Source organism: Lissotriton helveticus, chromosome 9, assembly GCF_964261635.1.
Source record: "Lissotriton helveticus chromosome 9, aLisHel1.1, whole genome shotgun sequence".
In the NCBI taxonomy this organism is placed as follows: domain Eukaryota; kingdom Metazoa; phylum Chordata; class Amphibia; order Caudata; family Salamandridae; genus Lissotriton; species Lissotriton helveticus.
Genome location: NC_136070.1, coordinates 1078518936 through 1078540381, shown reverse-complemented (window position 1 = coordinate 1078540381; position 21446 = coordinate 1078518936).

The window sequence follows — 21446 nt, the reverse complement described above, 5'->3', positions numbered from 1 at the left end:
GGGAAAACCCTTGTTTGTGGTAATTTTCAATTTGAGAATTTAAGCTGTTGTGACACAACCTCACCCCATCCCCAATCCAAACCCACCTTACCGCCCTGTCCAATAGGCACCTGTACCCGGCCTGCGCCCCATCTTGATTGACCTAAATTCGTGACTTTGTCCCGTTCCAGCACGACCAGATTTTCACAGTTTGCAGTTTGTGCTTATTCAAGCTATTTTCCCTGAAATCTTAAAACATGCTTATCTCTGGTTCTACTGATCGGATTTTTGTCGTTTTGGTCTGGTTTTATTTTTTACTCTATTTTTCTAAATCTGCTGTGGGATTCTTTTGAGATGTGTTTTCACTGTCTTACTGTTTGAAGTGTTGCACAAATACTGTACACATTGCCTCTGAATTAAGCTTGACTGCTCTGTGCCAAGCTGCCTGAGGGTTAAGCACAGGTTAATTTAGGGGTTGCTTGTGACCTCACCATGGCAAGAATTATGGTTTCTGCTTGAGTAGGATTTGACCCCCTCAACCAGTAATCCAGTTTCTTACAATTACGTTACCATTGTATTCAACTAGATCCCCTGCTGAGCACACCTTCCGCGTATGCACCCAAGTGGGTGGGTCACAGGACCTAATCACTAGACAGGCTCTGCACCCATCTTCTGGTCGGTACCCAATGACACCCCACGCATGGCCTTGGGCCATGCTAGTGGCGGGTTGGCCACAGAACCTGGCCTGTGACCCCACAGAAGTGCCGGGAGGTCAGAGACCAAACCCTGTGTCTTGAAATGGTGGCTGGAACATTTCTGTTCACATTGCAGTTATTCAATTAGATCATGCAGAGTTCACAGGGAGATGAACAACTGAAAAAGCTCTCTTAGCCAATCAGATCACTTAATTTTTTTATTTACTATAAGACGGGGGAACCCTCTTTGTGCCTGCGTGGACCAACCAACACTTATACCTTTTATAAATCCTTTCAAGCCCACTCCATTTACCTCCTTAAACACAAATTTCTTGAAAATGGCTGAATTGATTTACACCAAATGACGAAAACCACGCTTTCTGAGTAAAGTTCTAACTTTCTGCCAAAATTGGTATAATCCAGTTCAGTTGTTCTTTTCTGTAATGCCTCCCAAAATTTCCAACGGGAATTTACCACCACCTGGGCGAGCCGTTTGACAGATGATCCCGAAACATTCCAAGATGTAGCGGAGGAGAAAGAAAGTGGTGTGTGTTGGGGAGGGGAGGGTGTATGTGTGTGTGTGTGTGTGTGTGTATACTTTATTTGTAGAGGAATAGTTAGTCAACTCTGTTCCACGCTTAGAATGAGGCCACCATAATTTGAACAAAGTTTTGTTCTTGACAATTTTACTCAATTTATATTTCTTCCACTACTTAAGGCCTGCTTTCTCAACGTGGTGGCGCCTGTGTTCGAGGCCTCTGCCTGTGAAGCCATTCTACAGGGAAGCATAGTGGAAGGGAGATTGTAAGTCTTCACTAATTAATCCCATAATTACTGAGTACAGTTAAGTCCAGGCCTTTATAATTCTACTGAAAGGACAGTTGACCTTGCTAACTTGATTGTTTGGAAGATTTGTTCAAAAAAACGGTCTATCTTATTAATGTGACAACCTTCCTACCAATGAGTTTCCTTTTAGGGCATGCACGAACAATGCTCACCATGTATTCTCTCCTGCTGTGTGCCTTCTGTTTTGGTGGACGTGACCCTTTAGGAATTTCTATTTGCATCCATCAAGCACAAGGGACCAATCTCTTAATTCACTGCATTCAAGTATACAACGCTAGTGGTTGTTTTAGAGTGTCCAAGTGGGGAATATAAATAAATATTTTCCCAAAGTCTTTGGATCCATGATTGAGCCTAATTATATTGTATTTTATTGTAGTGTATTGCATTTATATAGCACTTAATTCCCCTGACGAGGTGTAGAAACACGTTATACTAGGAAGCTAATCTGGATCCGACTGACACGAAGAATTACAGGCCAATAGCCAGCTTACCTTTTCCGGCCAAAGTTTTTGAAAAGGTGATAAACACTCAACTTGCGAAATACATTGAAGATCATTACCTCCTAGATGACATTCAATTTGGTTTCGGCAAGGGCCATGGAACTGAGACTGCACTTATTAAAGACATCAGAGTCAGTCTTGATCAGGGAGGGACGGCCGTTCTCATATTGCTGGATCTTTCAGCAGCTTTTGACACGGTCGATCTTACTATTCTGATCGACCGTGTCACTAAAATGGGCGTCCAACATAAAGCAAGAGCCATTCTGACCTCTTTCCTCACCAATCACACACAGTCTGTAAACTTTGGCACTTTTCACTCAGCCCAACTTGCCCTTCCGTGTGGTGTGCCTCAAGGTTTATCCCTCAGTCCGACACTTTTTAACATATACGTGTCGGACTTAGCCAGAGTCATTAAGACACACAGGATAGGCCTTACATTGTATGTCGATGATACGCAATTGGTACGGACCATAGACAATGACGGGAATAAGGTAGCAGCCAACTTTCAAAAGGGCATGCTGGCCATCAGCAGCTGGATGGCCAGCAATTGCCTTAAGCTGAACTCTGATAAAACAGAGGTCATGACATTCGGCAAGCTGTCCCCCATCTGGTATCCTTCCTGGTGGCCCTCTTCATTGGGCCCCCCTCCAACCCCAGTCACCAAGGTCAGGAACATGGGCGTCATCTATGATGACAGGCTGACCTTTGCCCCCCATGTCAATTCGGTGGTCTCAGAGTCATTCTACAAACTGTGAATACAAAAAAAGATTCTACCATTTCTCCCTTTGACTGCGGGCAAAACATTGGTCAGTACACTAGTCATGTCCACCATTGACTACTGCAACGGGCTCCTTGTAAATGCCCAAAACAAGGTCATTCACAAACTACAATCTGTCCAGAATTCAGCTGCCAGAATGCTGTCAGGAACCCCCAAACACAAGCCTTTCTCTCATGTCATTCAGGAGTATCACTGGCTCCCGGTGAAAAAACGTATAAAGTTCAAAGCCCTATGTATTGCCTACATGGCTTCCCGTAACACTGGGCCTCAGTTTCTCATTAAGGAGCTAGCTACTTATATCCCGACTCGGTCCCTTCGCTCCTCCACTGCATTCCTGCTCAGGGTTCCACGTACCAAAACAGCCTCATGGGGCAACAAGCGCTTCATTATTTCCACCGCTAAACTTTGGAACTCTCTGCCCTTAAAGATCAGATCCTGTCAGTCTCTATTTACTTTCAGGAAAATAATAAAAACCTGGTTGTTTAACCAATAAGTCCCTCTGCTCTTTGGCCCAAATCCGCTGTCCTTAGCGCCGAGACACCCACGGGTATTTGAGCGCATTATACATCTCATAAACATAAACATAAACATAAACATACCATTCTGCTCCAATACCCAATGCAAGTGGTTATTTTAGTGCTACTGATTATTGTTGGTTATTGGTGTTAGTTTTGTCTGATGAAGCAGACCATTCTTTGCATTTACTCCAGTCTATTTGTGCTAGATTAAATTAATAGGAGTTAGGTGTGATCATTGGTTGGTGAGAGGATTAATGGCGGTCTTCAGCACTCAGCATCTTCCAGGCTTTTAGAAATATTCAACATTCCTTGCTTACTATCCATATACAAATCACTTAATTACATCTTCATTCTTCTACTTGGTTTGGCTTACAATCACTCCTTGATGAATGCATGTGAGGGGAGCCAGCATCCCATCCCTGTAATTTCTTCCGCTTGAGTTTATAATGTGCCCATTTACTACAGTAATGCAGTTTTTCCAGTGATTAGCCACGAACCATCCCTAGGTACCACTACACGCTCATAGATTACTTATTAGAGCTTGTCATGGCTGGTAAGAAAGCAAGCAAATTCAAGACATAAAGAAGGTGTGAAGAGTAAGTCAGACCAGTGTCGGCAGGGCTGCCTTTTTGCTGAGACAGTGTTTGGACATAAGACAGGTGGTACAGCTAAGAGTACATCAGTGACCTAGTTCTTTGTGGTACTATGCAGAAAATCATTTGACCAGTTTTTTCTGACCATGCCATCAAAATTAGGGGATGCTTTCCCTTTTATGCCAACAACAAGTTGTGTTCAAGGTCTTCTCAGGCAGGGGCTCATGAAAAAAGCAATTAATAACTCAGGAGACTTTACTGTCTATATTTAAAATATGTCACCAGAAAACAGTCTCAACCCTTCCCAAAAGTGACATATGAACCCAACAAGCCAGAGATAGGAAGACTTGGGAGGTTCAGAGAATCAAGTGTGGCCAGGGTCTTGTACAGTTACCCACCATATTGAGCAAAGGTCTCTTTTCACCCCCTCTTTTTCTTGATCACGTACCTTCAAATTGTGTGCTTTAAAATTCGAGAGGCACGAGACAAATCACATAAAGGGTATTCCTGTTTTCACAAAGTAACATTTAAGTTTTTGAATGAGAAGATTCACCTTTCTGTCTCCATTCAGTTGTGACATTTGCAGTTTTTTTCTTCACAGTTATGGACCGTTTGGCTACCTTCCTCTGTATGGTTATGGAACTCCTCAGTGACTTGCAATATCCTTATAATGTACTAGCAGCCCGTCCTGACCTTGTCCGGGAGCATTCAGGCTTCCCCTACCCCTGCCTCCCCCGACATTGCCCAGCAGCCCGTGCCCCCGCCCGCCCTGTCCCCCGCCTGCCCCGCCCCCGCCTGCCTTGTAGTCTGTTGTGTTGTAACTCCCCGTCCCCCGCCTGGCCCGACACCCGCCTGCCCCGACATTAACTCCCCGTCCCCCGCCTGGCCCGATACCCACCTGCCCCGACATTGTCCCCGGAGCCTTACCTCATCCGCCGCTCCTCAGTTCACCGCTCCTAGCCGCTCTGCTCCTCACCGCCTGTCTGCCGCCGCTCCTCCCCCGCGCAATGTCCGCCTCTCCGCTGCTCGCACCGCCGCTGGCCTGTCCGCAGCTCCTCACGTCACCGCTCCTCCCCCACGCCATGTCCGCTGCTCCTAGGACGCCGCTCCTCCCCGTGCTCCTGACGTGAGCACGCACGTCGCGGCCGGCGCTACTTTGGAGGGACTACTTTTTTTTTTAATATACATTTTTTATATAACGTTTATTTTTTAGATTTATATAGCCCATAACCATCTACACACCCTGACAATTTCAACGGTGTATCGGGTGTGTAGATTGGCGCCGTGGTTCCCGAGTTTACCCACCTCAAAGCCTGAAAGTTCTTACTTTATTATAGTAGTATAGATGGCAGGGGTACTTTATCCCTTACATCTTATTGCCGCCATTGGTTGGAGTTGTTTTTTACTGGTCTCACTCCATCATGTATCATGAGTGGGAGTAATGTTTACAAATATGTACATGGGCCCACTAGGGACAAAAGTATCTACATACACAGGATTGGAGTAAAATGTGTGTATAGGGCAAGCTGCATGACATATATGTGTAGAACACTTAGAAAGCTAAGTGCCCTGACATTTTACTAAAGCTGATCTGATTGAGAGATCTTAAATTCCCTACCACAAATGTAGGTAATATAGGAAAAATGCCTCATTCATAACAGTGTATGTCCCATGCATCACAGGAACGGACTTACCACTAGACAGGGGATTTGGTCCCTATGTGAAATATGTATCAACCACTTAAATAAACCAGCACCTAGAAGCTGGATGATCAAAAGGTGAAAAAAGATAACCGAACTGCGGACAACAGTATCTAACCGTTTGTCCTACCAGTGCTCTATAGTGGCTATGAAGGAACATATCTTGGCATTACACAAAGTCCACTAATGATACTTAGATATCAAATACTTGACCCCTGCTGTCTAGTGTGATATTGGAGATGTTGAAAAAAAGCTTCCAGAACCTTACAAGACTCAGCCCTACAAATTCATAAACAAACAAAAACTTGCCTATTCTTGTTGGGTATGCTGATAATAAAAAAACTCGAAAATGGAGTTGCTCATTTTTTGGCAAAAAAGAAACATCAAAATGATCATGGTGCCTGTGACATCTTTTGTATATGTGATTTCATAGAAGAATGATTTCATGGAATACCATTACTGAGAAACCGTATCCTCTAAACTGTTAAATGGATTTTTTTGGACTGAATGGCATTTACCTTTTTGTAGAAACCAATTCATGGAATGTATTTTGGGTCGAAAATGGCTTTTGAATGCTTACTTTATTAAGTGTAAATGCAATGGTTGCAGGTCTTACTTTCAGACGGAGTTTTGTCTGAGGTATTTATTTCAGTGCTTTACTTTAGGGGACAATATTTCATAGTTATATCTTTTACATTATCACACAATGACTTTTTTTTTTAAACAGGCTCATTAGACAGGACAATCTTGAACAAGTGTAAATGTACATCACCGCGTTGACTCTTGACATTAATACCTCACAGGAGGCGTGGGACGATACCACCATTTAAGACATACAAGGAACAATATCTCAATAACAGTCATTGTTTGGAGTCGGAGGCAAATGAACATTGAGGGTTTATCATACATTACCTAATGGATAAAACGAAGGTGCCGGTCCAGGAACCATTATAACCCACTGTATTTGCGCCATGGTATCCATACCTTCTCCCACTTCTTGACGCACCCACTAGTTTCATATACTGTCTCTTCTGCTCGCTGGCATCAATCTAGGTCTCTCTCCCACTCCACAATTGCCACCAGTGACAGCCAGAGACTAACATATCGCGGCCGATCTTTCTCTCCCTTGATCATAAGCAGGAGCCATCTGGCGTCCATTGGGACCTCACTTTCTGACACTCTGGCCATTATTGTTGTAACTTTCTGCCAGAACTGGGCGACCTTAGGGCATTCTCATAGAATATGAAAAAAGAAGCCCTCCCGCTGACAGCCCCTGTTGCAAAGCGCTGCTGGTGCCCTTCCTCATTTGTTTAGGAGTGTGCGGTGGTAGGAGGAGCCGTATAGTATCTTGAACTGGACCAGATGAAATCTTGCACGGATAGTGATTTCCCTGGGCTTTGGAGTGCCTCTATCCATTCCTCATCTTTTATGTTGCCCAGGTCATCGATCCAGGCAGCGCAGAGGGCCACCAGGGGGTCAGGTGTATTATTCACGAGTTTGGGATATATCGTTGAGGTAGCCATTTCTGGAATGGGGTCTACAAGCAACCTATCCTCCACAGGGGAGTGGTTGGAATGACCATGCCCGATGTATATGTGTCTGCAGAGTATGTATAAATCTCAAATAGGGAAATCCCTGGGCCGGGGTCAGGCTATATTCTTGTTGTAGGTCTTCAAAGGGAAGGGGAGCGCCACTCCTCCACACGTCTCCCAGACATGCAATGCCTATAGCTTGCCAACCTCCAAAACCCCTCAATGTGGCCACCACACTCAGTCGGTCTCAGGCCCACAGGGGCGTCCTGCTAGTTAGTTTACCCTGCCACCCCAGAAATGTATTTGCCTCACTCCAGCACGCCACCACCATCGCAGTATGTGTTGGTCATTCTGGGCTTGCCTTTCAGGCATATAGTAGTGGTTCGCAGCTGCCTCCTGGTATAGCGTCCAAATCCACCCTGTACGCTGGTTCTCCCTTGTCCGCGTAGACCAAGTCATTTATAACTAGTACCTGTGAGGCCTAGTAGTATAGCCTAATATCTGGGATGGCTAAGCCGCCATCATACACCCCTTTTTGCAGCTTATGCAGTGCTATCCTGGGTGAACCACTCTGCCACAACAATGCCCGAGTCTCATGGGCCACCCGCTTGAAGACTGATGGTGGGGCATGGGGTATTCTGCAGGACATACAGAAGGCATGGTAAGGTCATCATTTTGAATAGGGCCACTCTGCCCATGAGGGATAATGGCAGGGTGCACCAGTGCAGTGTGTCAGTATGAAGCCTATCCAATGGGGGGGTGAGATTTCTCCCTAGGAACAGCTGGTGGTCCCGGGTGATTTGAATGCCCAAGTATTTAAAGCCTCCCATTACTATTGGCGCTTCACTCCTCACCAGCAATCTCGGTGAGGGGCCAGACAGTGGGAATACCACAGATTTAGCCCAATTTATAGATTATCTTGAATAGCACCCAAACAACTCAAATATATGGAGCACCTTTGCAATGGAGTAGTACGGCCTTGAGAGATGCAGGATTATATAGTCCACGTACAACAAGACCCACTCCTCCCAGCCTCCTGGCACTTCTATGCCCCAGATCATCAGGACTTTCCTAATCCAATTTTCCAATGGTCCTGCCACCAAGGCAAACAGCAGTGGTGATAGGGGACAGCCCTGTCTGGTGCCCCTCCTCAGTTGGAATAGTCTCGACAGCACTCCATTAACTCTTACTCCGGCCAGGGGGCCCTGGTAGAGCAGTCTCACCCATTACAAAAATTGGGACCAAAACCCAATCTGGTGAGCACCGCGAATAGGTAAGGGCAATGGGGCGTCCAGCGCCATCAATGCTGTTTGTTGAAAAGAGGGGTCTTTTTTCGGGCGGAGCACACCGAAAGTTGTGACAAGTACTTCTATTGGGCATGAAGTCAGATTGATCCATGTGGATTACAGTAGTAATGACAGACGCTAGTCTATTGGCCGGGGCCTATGTCAACACCTTTACCCCTATGTTGAGCAGGGAGATTGGCGGTAGGAGCTACACTGGTCCGGGGGTCTGCCCGCCTTGTGTATGACCACGATAGTGGCCACCCGCTGGTCACTGGGCAAACATCCCTCTTTCCGAGCCTCTCGTGCTCCTTAGTGGGGATATTATTTTGAAGGCAAGGCTTTTATATAACTCAATTGGGCCCACTGCCTTCCCTGCTTTTAAGGAACCCAAAGTGCTGTGCAATTCCTCACTGTATATCAGCATCTAAGGTCTCTCGTGCCTCAGCGGACAGTGTTGGCAATGAGAAGTCATTCAGAAGCTGGTCACAATCCCTCTCCGTTCTTGTGCTCACTGGCGAGTAAACATCTTCATAGTGAGAAGCAAAGGCTTCCGCAATTCCCATACTGGACATTTGAAGTGCCCCTGCTTTGTCTGTCATACCGACCACCCATGATTGTTCCCTATCTCATTTCTCAAGCCAGGCCAACACCCTAGAAGCATTATCATCCACATCATAGTCGACGTTGCTTTGCCAGAGCGTATGCTTGCGCTTCGCCCTCAGCCACGGCAAGCAGCTCTCGGTGGCGCAAAACTAATACATGCCGCCGGTCTGAGTCCCCCCGGGCCGGCACCTCTCTCTCCGTCTGGAGTATTTCTTGTTCTACTAACGAACAAGTTACTTACCTTCGGTAACGATATATCTGTAAGAAACAGTAGTTAGTATTAGATTCCTTACCTTAGAATATCCCCAGGCGTCAGTCTGGATCCGGAAACTTTTGCGTAGCAGTACCCCTGCGTGTCGGTAGGCGTCGTCTGCAGGCGTCTCCTGCGGCTCCGCGTCCGTCGTCGGCGTCGTGCGCCGTGATGACGTTGCTGGAGTATATAGACGCCGCCTCCGCGCGCTGACGTCAGTTCTTTGTACACAGCTTTTCTGCGCCAGAACACGCAGAGCCATGTGAGAACCAACACTGGTGCCATTTGAAACTAGGGCCCTGAAAGGGATGTCCTTAACCCTAGGTATCAGTTCGCAGAACGGGGAGGATGGGCGGGGCGGTAAGGAATCTAATACTAACTACTGTTTCTTACAGATATATCGTTACCGAAGGTAAGTAACTTGTTCATCTGAAAGAAACAGGTTAGTATTAGATTCCTTACCTTAGAATAGATACCCCAGCAATACCAACCCCGGTGGTGGGTCTGCGAACCAATACAGCTTACACCAGAAAGTCCTGGAGGACAGAACGGCCAAAGAAGCCATCCCTCCGGACTTGACTGTCCAGGCAGTAGTGCCTTGCAAACGTGTGCAGCGAGGCCCACGTAGCCGCCTGACAAATGTCCTGCAAGGGGACTCCCCGACCCAGGGCAGTAGTAGCCGCCGTGGCCCGAGTGGAATGGGCCCTCAGCCCAACAGGAGGCTCCTTCCGAGCCAAAGAGTAGCACGCTTTGATGCACAGGACGACCCACCGAGAGATGGTCCGTTTATGCACCGCCCGTCCCTTCTTCACACCCACGTAGCCAACAAACAGTTGGTCATCCATCCGGAACTGGCGAGTGCGATCCATATAAAATGAAAGCGCACGTTTTGGGTCCAGACGATGGAGTCGCTCTTCATCCTTTGAAGGATGCGGAGGCGGGAAGAAGGAGGGTAAGGTGATGGACTGCCCGATGTGAAAAGCAGAGACTACTTTGGGCAGGAAAGAAGGTCTAGTTCTCAGAACCACCTTGTCTGGATGAATGGACATGAAAGGAGGTTTGACAGAAAGAGCCTGGAGCTCACTCACTCTCCTGGCAGAGGTGATGGCAACCAGGAAGGCCGTCTTTAAAGTCAGGAGACGGAGAGGACAGGAATGAAGTGGCTCAAAGGGAGCACACATCAAGAAGGTCAGAACCAGGTTCAAGTCCCACTGAGGCATCACAAACGGAACAGGTGGATACATGTGCGTGATGCCTTTCAAGAATCTCGTTACAATAGGGGACTTGAACAAAGAAGGTTGATCAGGCAGCCTTAGAAAGGCCGAAAGGGCAGAAAGGTAGCCCTTGATAGTACCCAGAGCAGAGCCCTGCTGGGCAAGAGAGAGAAGAAAGAGGAGAACCTCGGAGAGAGGGGCAGAAAGAGGGTCCACAGCCTTTGCTGTGCACCATGCCACAAATCTGTTCCACCGGCAGGCGTATACCGACTTAGTGGAGGGACGCCTGGCTGCCAGAATCACATCACAAACTTCAGGAGGCAAGTCAAATGGCCTCAACTGTCGCCGCTCAATCTCACGCATGGAGGTGGAGACTGGACAGGTTCGGGTGGAGGACCGTCCCCTGCTGCTGCGACAGAAGGTCCTCTCGAAGGGGCAGGCGGATCGAGGGACCGACTGACATGCTGAGTACCTCGGGATACCAGTACCTTTGAGCCCAGTCCGGAGCCACAAGGATAACTTGGGCCCAGTCGCGCCTGATCTTCTTCAGCACTCTGGGCAGAAGTGGTATAGGCGGAAAGGCGTACAATAGACCGCAACTCCACCCGCGCCGAAAGGCGTCGCCGTGCGAGTGCCGTCTTGGAAACTCCAACGCGCAGAACTGATGACATTGCGCGTTCTCTTCTGTGGCGAATAGATCTAACCAAGGCTCTCCCCATTGCAGAAAGAGGCCTTTCGCCACGTCCGAGTTCAGACGCCATTCGTGATCCACCGAGCACCGACGGCTGAGTTCGTCCGCCCTGGCGTTCAGAGAACCTGCCAGGTGTTGAACCGTCAGAGTCACGCTCTGACGTTCCTGCCATTGCCAGAGACGCAGAGCCTCCTGGCAAAGGGTCCACGACCCCACTCCGCCCTGCTTGTTGCAGTACCACATGGCGGTGGTGTTGTCCGTGAACACCTGCACCACACTCCCGTTGACAAAGGGGAGGAATGCCTTCAGTGCTAGACGGATCGCCCGCAGCTCCAACAGGTTTATATGGAGCCGGGACTCCGCCGGAGACCAGATGCCTCTGATCTCCGCCTCTCCCAAGTGGCCTCCCCAGCCCTGGAGGGACGCGTCCATCACAACCACGTGCTCCGGTTGGGGAAGGGAGAGGGATCTGCCTCTGACCCAATCGCGGTCTGTAAGCCACCACTGCAGTTGTCTCGCAATGCCCTCCGAGATCAAGACATGGTCGGACAAGTTGCCCTGATGCTGGGCCCACTGAAACTTCAGGTCCCACTGCAGAGCCCGCATCCGCCACCGGGCGTGATGCACCAGAAGGATGCAGGAAGCCATCAGCCCCAGCAGCCGCAGCGTCAACCTGACCGAAACCCGGGATAACGGCTGAAAGATGGGAATCAAAGCCTGTATATCCCGGACTCGCCGTTCCGGAGGATAAACCCGAAACTGCGCCGATGAAAAGGAGCTTTTGAGAGGGACACAGGTGTGATTTCGGCACATTGATGGAAAACCCCAGCTCGTGCAGGAGGTCTGCCGTCATCTGAAGGTGGTGGACGACTATCTGGGGCGAGCCCGCCTTCAACAGCCAGTCGTCCAGGTAGGGGAAGACTGAAACCCCCAACCGGCGCAAATGGGCTGCGACCACCGCCATCACCTTTGTGAACACCCGTGGGGCGCTGGTAAGGCCGAATGGGAGCACGATAAACTGAAAGTGCTCGTGGCCTACCGTGAACCGCAGGTAACGCCGGTGGGCCGGCAGGACGGGGATGTGAAAATACGCATCCTGCAAGTCCAACGCTACCATCCAGTCTAGCGGGTCTAGAGCAGCCAAGACCTGAGCCAAAGTCAACATCTTGAACTTCTCCTTCCGGAGGAAGCCGTTGACGTTCCGTAGATCCAAGATAGGACGTAGGCCCCCTTTGTCCTTCTTGGGTGCCAGAAAGTAGTGGGAATAGCAACCACATCCTACTTCTGGCCCAGGAACGCGCTCGATGGCCCCCTTGGCCAAGAGGGCCGTAACTTCCTCCTGCAGAAGTGTCAAGTGGTCCCCCGACACACGGTGGTTCTGCGGTGGCATGGCTGGAGGAGTGGTCTCGAAGGGAGGGAGTAGCTGCAGCACCCACCTGTCTGATGTTATTGTGCGCCAGTGGGAGAGGTGATGGCGAACCCTGCCGCCCACCGGCGTCACATGGGCCTGAAAGCATGGACTAGGAGGATTTAGAGGCGGATGCTGCGGGGGGAGGTGTGGTCTGACCTCGCCGCTGTCCCCGACCGCCACCACGGCGGTTCCCACGGCCGCCGCCACGTTGAGAAGTCTGTTGCGGCGCGTGGCTGGCAGCACATGTGGGACCGCCCCTTCCATGGCCACGAAAGGAGCGAAACGAACCCGTTTGCTGGCGCTGGGTCGAGAGACCCAAGGACTTGGCCGTGACCCTGGAGTCCTTGAAGCGTTCCAGCGCGTGGTCCGCTTTGTCGCCAAACAGGCGACTGCCATCAAACGGCATGTCCATCAATGCAGTCTGGACATCTGCCGAGAAATTGGCGGATCTCAGCCAGGCGTGGCGACGAATCGCCACCGTCGTGGACATCGCCCTGCCCAGTGAGTCGATCATATCAAGACCACACCTTATGAGTATCGTGCTGCGTCTCGGCCTTCAATCATAGCCTTGCCGAGCTTAGCCCGTACCTCCGGCGGGCATTCAGGCAGCAGTTCCGCGACCGTATCCCACAGAGAGTGGGTGTAGCGGCCCAAGAGGCACGCGGTGTTGCAAGACCGCAGTCCCAGACTCAGGGACGAAAAGACCTTCTTACCATACTGGTCGTACCTCTTAGATTCCCGGTCGGGCGGGGCCGACGGGAATGCGGTCTGGGAAGTCGAGGCCTGGATCACCAGGCTCTCAGGGGTGGGATGGGTGGACAAGAACTTTGGGTCATCCGCACACGGATGGTGGCGTCTGGCCATGTTCCTATCAACAGGCGAACCTGAAGCGGGCCTGGACCACGTGCCCAAAAGAACGTCAGTTAAGGCCTCATTAAATGGCAGCAGTGGCTCCTGTGGGCATGACTGCGGTTTGAGTACCTCAGTGAGGATGTTAGTCCTCACGGCCGCGACGGGGAGCTCAAGGTGTAAGGCCTTGGCAGCCCTCATCAACACCACTGAATAAGCTGCCCCCTCCTCCGTAGCCACGGTAGGAGGCGAGACAAAGCCAGGGTTGGGGGAGTCATCCAGACCACTGGCGTCACCCAAGTCACCTGTCCAGTCCACATCGTACTGACACTCGCGGGTCAGAGGGTCCTCAGACCCCTCCCACTCCTCTTCGCAATCTACATCCTCACCATATTCGGAGTCAACAATGTAGACCGGCTCCCCGGGGTCAACAGGCCCCATCGGCGTCGGACTCGGCGTCGGGCGACGCCGGTTCGACTCCGCGGCCGGAGTCGGAGAGGGAATGGGGGCGGCGCCGCCCGGAGCCGGCGCCCGAGACCCGGTGCCGCGTGAGGGCGGCGCCGTGGGTTGCCCCGATGGAATCGGCGCCGGAGAGGCCGGTTGACCAGCCGGCGTCGACCCTGAAGGTCCCTGCGGTGCGGGGGCCGGAGCCGTCGGCGACGTCGGGGCCGGAGCACCCGACGGCGTTGAGGCTGGAGCACCCGAACCGCTAGGGCCCCCGGACGGGACCACCGGGCCCGCAGGCCCCGTCGGAGGAGACAGTGCCCTCATGGCCATGAGGAACGCCTCTATCTCCTTGGGCGACGCGCCCTGCCCAGGGACCGCAGGGTATGGAGCAGGCCGCGTCGGCGACTCATGCGGAGCCGCGGGGGTGGGGCCACCCGAACCCCCGGCCGCATCGCGCGAGCGTCGGGGGGAGTCGGGGGTACGATGACGACGCCCCGACTTCTTGTGCTTCCTACCTGAGGAACCAGAGGAATGGTGACGACTCCCGGAGCGCTCGTGACGGCTCCGCGACCGCTCCCTCGAACGCTCCCTAGACCTCCGTCCGGACCGGGACCGCTCTCGATGCGGGGCCGACACCCGGAGCTCGAGTAGCTTGCGGGACCGCTCCCGTCTAGCTTTATTCGTCAAGGCCCGGCAATCGACGCAGGCGTCCACGTCGTGGTCCGGGCCCAGGCACCGGAGGCAGAGGCGGTGATGGTCCGTGACCGACATCGTGCGGTCACAGCCGTCACAATTCTTAAAACCGGGCATCCTACCGGCACCTTAAGAGTAACAGGAAAGATTCAAAAACTTTGGTCAAAGACCGGAGTACTGCTCTTCGGATCTGCGCTAACTGGCGCGGAAAAAAGAAGAACTGACGTCAGCGCGCGGAGGCGGCGTCTATATACTCCAGCGACGTCATCACGGCGCACGACGCCGACGACGGACGCGGAGCCGCAGGAGACGCCTGCAGACGACGCCTACCGACGCGCAGGGGTACTGCTACGCAAAAGTTTCCGGATCCAGACTGACGCCTGGGGATATTCTAAGGTAAGGAATCTAATACTAACCTGTTTCTTTCAGATCTTATTTGTAATCCATCTTCTTTCCTTTTGCCCCCTATGAGTGCCTGGGCCCAACCTCTTAGTACTGTTTTATAGGCTTCCCAGATGGTCTGGTACGGTTCCGTCGATCCTATATTTTCTTGAAAGTAAAGGTCTTTCCTGCCCGGAGTTTATCCTTAACTATGGGGTCTCTTAGCTGCCAGGGGTCAATCCTCGGAAATGATGCTCTATTGATGGATGGGCCCCGGATGGTAACGCCCACCGGAGAATGATCAGAGATGCCCCTAGCCATATGTATTGGTGATGAGATTTCTCCCACCTTATCATTTTGTGTAAATAAGTAGTCAATTCTTGAGAGTGAGCCATGGCGTGCCTAATAATATGTATATTGCTGTTTCTGAGAGGATTGTGCGTCCACCAGACAGGTTTTTTAGTGGGTCTTCACCCTGCGGGGGGCACTCCCAGGGCCTCCAGGACTCAGCAGAGGACCAGTGAGGGCACCCGTGTCCTCTTCCCAGGTACATAATGCCAGTCTCAGAGGGGCCAACAGGAAGCTTTCTGCTTCTTGATAGGGCTCCCAATTGGGGGCCCCTACCACAGGCACTGCCGCTAGTGGTCCCTGGTGCGCAGCGCCCACACTCCGTACCTCATTGGGGGAGTTGCGAGGGCAGCCCCGATCTAGAGCGTCTTCACTCGCTCGACCAGTGCGTAGAGGCCCCCGGCCGACGAGCCAGCGTTGGCTTGGTCCACAGGCTTGAGCACTCTCTGCCAGCCACTGCGACTGCAGCTACTTCTATCACTGGTAAGGTTGTGGCAAGGGCGTGGAAGGCTCAGCTGTTGTCATTGCGCCCAGGGGGTGCTGAAGGTGCCAGGTCAGTGACGCCGGCTTCTGCTTTCCTCACAGCTGGGCGGGAGGTGCCATCTTGCCTGCCCGTATCATGTTGCCTTTGTCCCTTCACCCCGGCGTTTCGCTGTTCCTCGGGGTTTCTGCTTGACAGCGGGGCAGCGATTTTATCCCTCACCGCTTTCCTGCCACTGGGCTCTCTCTGTGCACGGATTATACCGGATATAACGGTGCCACTAGCTGGCGACTAGCGCAGCTCGTTTAGCTTGCGGTCATCTTTGCCGGCTGCTAGCCACGCCCCCTACACAATTACTTTTGATGATTTTAATTCACTGACACATCACTACCTGTAAACACCATCCATTACTGACCTGTCAAATCCCCTAAACACTATCAATCCCTGCCTTCTGAAACCCTTCACCACACTTAAACTGCACTCATTCCTGAAACCTAAAAGTCCTGTCTACCCCAGAAATTCACCAGCCCTGAACCATTAAATAACTCACCATTCCAGAACCTTAAAATCACTTTCTAAGTCTATACTCCACCCATTCAATACCCCATAAAACACCTCAGCACATCCAAACTCCACCCATCCCTGAACCCTAAAAAACCCTCACCGCCCTTAAACACCAGTCATTCATGACCCATAAGAACTCATCAGCCTAAACTACTCATCCCTGAACCCCAAAAACCCTTTTCTACATCTATACTCCACCCATTTCTAAAGGCTTTATGTCCCTCCCCACCCTAAACTCCACCCCATCCTGAACCCCAAACACTCTTCACCACCCCAGCCGCTACCCATAATTGAACCTTAAAAACCCTCATCAGCCCTAACCGTTTCCCATCCATAAACCCTCAACACTCTTACACTCTACCCATCCCTGAAACCTAAAAACACCTCACACACTAAATACTACTCATCCGTATACCCTAAAATACCCTCCCCCCCTATACTCCAGCCATCTCTCAACCCTAGAAACCCCTTTCTATTCCCAAACTCCAATTATTCCTGATCCCTAAAAACCTCTCATCGTCTTCAACATTACCCATCCCTGAGCCCAAAATTCCCACAGTAGTCCTAAACTCCATCCAAGTTTAATGTCATTTTGCATTTTTCCTTAAAAATTATCTTTCCTTTAAAAAGTTTCCTTTAATTTTTTATTTTTTTGTATTTCCACAAAATTGTCTTTCCTTAAAATTGTTTTTCCATGATTTGGTTTCCTCCAATGTTGTTTCTCAGTTCTCCTTTTCCATTAATTCATACACATTAGAAAGATACGTTGAGGTTACATTGTGTTATGTAGATTTGTATGGCTCAGCTTATCAACTGTGAGGGTATCCAGGTGACCAGGCCAATTGTTTCAAGCAGTCAAAATGAAACACTAAGTTCCCCATCAATACTAGAAATTTTACATTTAGAAGGCATGTACCGAGGATTATTAAAATATTAGCATACAATAGAAATGCAATTAATCTAAGGGGGCATTTACTTGAGAAATTATCCCTCATAAGATGGGTGATTATCCAGGAAACAGTGGCAGCTCCTCCTCAGGAGCGGAGGAGCATCGCTTGCCTGCTGCGAGCGCTACAGGCATATACAAATAAATAAAATGGCATTTCAATTTGCCACCACACCGGCTCACGCTTTCTACAGGGCGAGGGTGGGGGTAGAGGCTGAATCCTGTAAATGCAGGATGAAAGCACTGGTCTACAGTGCACATGTCAGATTATCCGGCCATTTTGCAACTGCCAATCCGACATGCGCACTGTACACCCAACAATCCAAAGGCTGTGAGACAGCCTGGGGATTGCTGGCACCATCCCCCTGCCTCACAATGAGCTCAAGGTGATTCTCCTCCCACCAATCCTGGAGTTCTTTCACGGAATAAAAGCAACTCCAGTATTGGTTGGAGTTGTGTTCCACAAGCAGGAAGGAAGTCCTTCCTTTTCCTGCTCATGGAAAGGAGGAGTGCCGCACCAGTCGTGCTCCAGCTCCGCATATACGGTGAGTCGAGTGCCTTTACACCCCACCATTTTTCATTGAAGCTACCCGCCACTGCCAGGAAACTCAATCAAGCCAGTCTGTAGGAGGTTAAACAGGTGAGTTCCCATGCTGCTTCCATTTTTGTCAAGGCAATCAGTGATAAGTAAGGGATAGGGAATCATTTAGACCTGTGAGGAACACCAATGCCCAAAAATAGAAGAACCACAGCAAGAGAGAATGAACACTGAACAAATAACAAGAAGAAATGTCAGACACTTCAAATGCGGAATGTGAAATCACCTCTTTCATTTTCTCTAACTTCAAAGTGTGCGAATTTCCCCCAAACCCCTCCCACTTTGCTGCTTGTTGCTTTAGCGAGACCTTCAGCAGCCCCACCTTGCAGCAAAGATACGGGCAAGGCTTGGGCAACTCAAGTCGCATTTTTTATCAGATGCTTGTTTATATAATGTGAAATCAAGTGACCTGAAGGTGTTGGAGCGCTTTACATGAGCACTAGTTACATTGGACAATGTCAGATTTATTTTTGTGGCATTTTTATAGAGCACAAACTCAACTGACTAACATGTATTGAACCGCTTTACAAAAGAACCAGTTACATTACACAAGATCAGGTTACGTTTTTTGTTTTTAGGTGCACGGAGATTAAGTGATGCAGACGACGCCTCTGTTTATTCAATATTTCAGCTCTACCTGACAAATGGGAGCAGCATCCCTCCCTCCCACGCTGCTGCATGCCCACCCCACTGCCTCTTCCTGTCATCCTCCTCCTCGCAAAGCTCTAATTTCAAAGCACATTCACAGCAGCTCCCCAGGGATTATGAGACATCTTTTATTATTTAATGTGAATTCGAGAGACCCAAAGGTGTTGGAGAACTCTACATGTGCGCTAGTTACATTACACAATGTCAAATTAATTTTGGGGGGCATTTTTATAGTGAGCAAACTCGACTGACCCGAAGGCAGTGGCGCGCTTTACAAAAGCGCCAGTTACATTACACAAGGTCAGGTTACTTTTTTTGCTTTTAGTTGCACGGAGATTAAGTGATGCCAGCGCAGTCCCTGTTTATTCAATATTTCTCCTCTACCTGACAAATGGGAGCACTTTGTTGTTGTTGCTATATCCAACGCTCCTATAGCCAGGGGTCTGGGACAGAGTGTGTGGCCAGTGGTTTGCTGGTAAACGAATGTACAAGCAGTGTTTTCAATGGAAAACTTTGGAGAAGGGCGTCTGATGAATGGAGGCCTGAGGAAGGAGGGATGTGACTTCCCCGCCACTGGAAAGTACTTCGCTGCTCTTTTTTCATAAGCTGTTCAATAGTCTAGCGATGCAGTTGCGCACATAATGGTATAGAGGGGAGAGGTGTGGCGCCGCGGCCAGGGCGACTGACGCTGGAATCTGGGGATCACGGTTCGATCCCCGGCTCCGGCGGCAGATTAGCCCAGCACCATGTGACTCTGGGCAATAGCTCGCTTAATCTTCCCGACGGCCCCCAGCGCCTAGAGACCTTTACGGGTGATTGTGCGCTTTACAAATGTGGACTTTACTTACTTTACTTTACTTATAGTGCTGTTGACTTGCATCGAGGCACTTGTCTTTCTGTCTGTGTATTAAAAAGTCTTGGAATGTGTCAATAAATGTTTCCTGATTAAATCATGTATTCCTGAATCAGACTGCATTACCCAGTGTGTAGTAATTGTATAACTCTTCAATCCCTGACAGCACCCTTGATAATGTGCTGCATGGCTAAACACTTATAAGGTTCCAAAGGTGACAAATACTGGGTATGCCAATGCTTGTTTAATTATGTGAGGCAGGCGAGACCTGTAAAGCTGACTCTAGGTTAGGCCTACAAATTAACAAGAAACCAAATGACTGAACTGTGTTGGGGCTACAGTTGTGGGAAAAAGAGACATTGTAATTGCAAAGAGTGTAGTGCCTTGGTGGCCAATGTCAACATTTTGGAACAGGAAAATGATAAAAGAAACATTGTGCATACTAATATCAGAAAACCAAGAAAATAGATCCATGAGATGCTTTGAAAACTTTGGTGTAGTTGAAAGGTAAGACACAGCACTGATTGTTCGGATTCTAGCCTTGAAAAACGCTGCAAAGAGTGCAGATATATAGCTGGTGCTCAGGGAAAGAGTGTGCAAAGCCTCTGTATTTGTCATAGTTCGCACATATTTTGTTTAAATCCTTATTTTCTTCCTCTCTTGATTGCTTCTTGTGTGCACTCTTTTTCAAATCTGTAGCTTTCCTTTCTGTCGCTGTGTTTTGTATGTAATTATATGTATTGTGCTCTCAAGGCTGTCAGAAAATGCACTGAAAACTGAACAAACCTGAATAAGATCAAACGGTACCTGATGTACATCACTTGGCGAAATGTCTTAGCTAAAGACGCAATCAATGGCACTTTAGTTTCCCATTTCCCAGCCCTTCCCTGGAAGGGGCCTTTTTAAAGCAAAGGCATTAATGCAATGCATGTAAACAATGTCACAATCTTGAAAAAGGTTTCTGTTGCATTCCTTTGTAGACTTTTTATGTGAGAGAACTATTAACAGCTAAGTGCACAGTGACCCACTAGCACCAGGCATGCTACTAAAATATCTGGACTTTAAAGGACACCATGTTCTATATAGTGCTACAAACCGACCTTACGTACTTACTTAGCCCTGTAAATATTGGGTTTGGAGCCCATGTCTATTTACCGCTCTTGAACTCATGCACGGCTAAATTGCGCTTCTCGGTACTCAAACGCAAATCACAGAACACATCGGCTGTGTTAACTCTAAGAGTGTTTTCGTCTCATGATTGTTTGAAAAGTGGTGCGTTAATTCAAGAAATCAAATATAAAAAATGTTTTGTGTTTTTTTTTTATTTTTTACAAATTAAGCATTGGGAAGAAATATAAGATTGAATAAAGGTTTAAGACAATGGAGAGGTGCTTAGGGTCACATGTATGAAGTTTTTTTTCAGGTTGCAAAAGGCGCCATTCTGCAATCGGGCCGTTTGTGACCGGAAAAAGGCATTTTCCTATGTACCAAACCCATTTTGCGATTCAGTAACATATTACCAAGTAACAAAATGGGTTTGTGATACGGTATTAGGAAGGGGAGTTTTAAGATTGTCCCTTCCTAATAGAGACTCACAGTGGTGTGTATGAATGTTTTGCGACTGAATTGCGGTCGCAAACATTCTTGTTTTACCGCCAACTTGAAATTGGTGGTAACCCAATCGCAAATGGGAAGGGGTCTCCAGGGGACCCCTTCCCCAATGTGAATGCAGGTGAAAACATTTTTAAGAGCCGGCAATGGTCCCACTTTTTATTTTTATTTTCGAAGCGCGTCCCGTTTTCCTTTTAGGAGAACAGGCTGCATTTAAAAAAAAAAGTTTCTTTATTTAAAAGCAAACAATTACATGTTGGTCTGCTGTCCCTTGCAGGTCACCATCCCTGTGTTTTCAACGATTCCCAATGGGTCGCAAATTGTGACCTCTCTCGTGGATATTTATGAGGGAGGTCAATTGTGCCCCACTAAAAATCGCTAAATGTGTCAAAGATAGATTAGTACATAGGTGGTTCCGATTTCCTAATAGC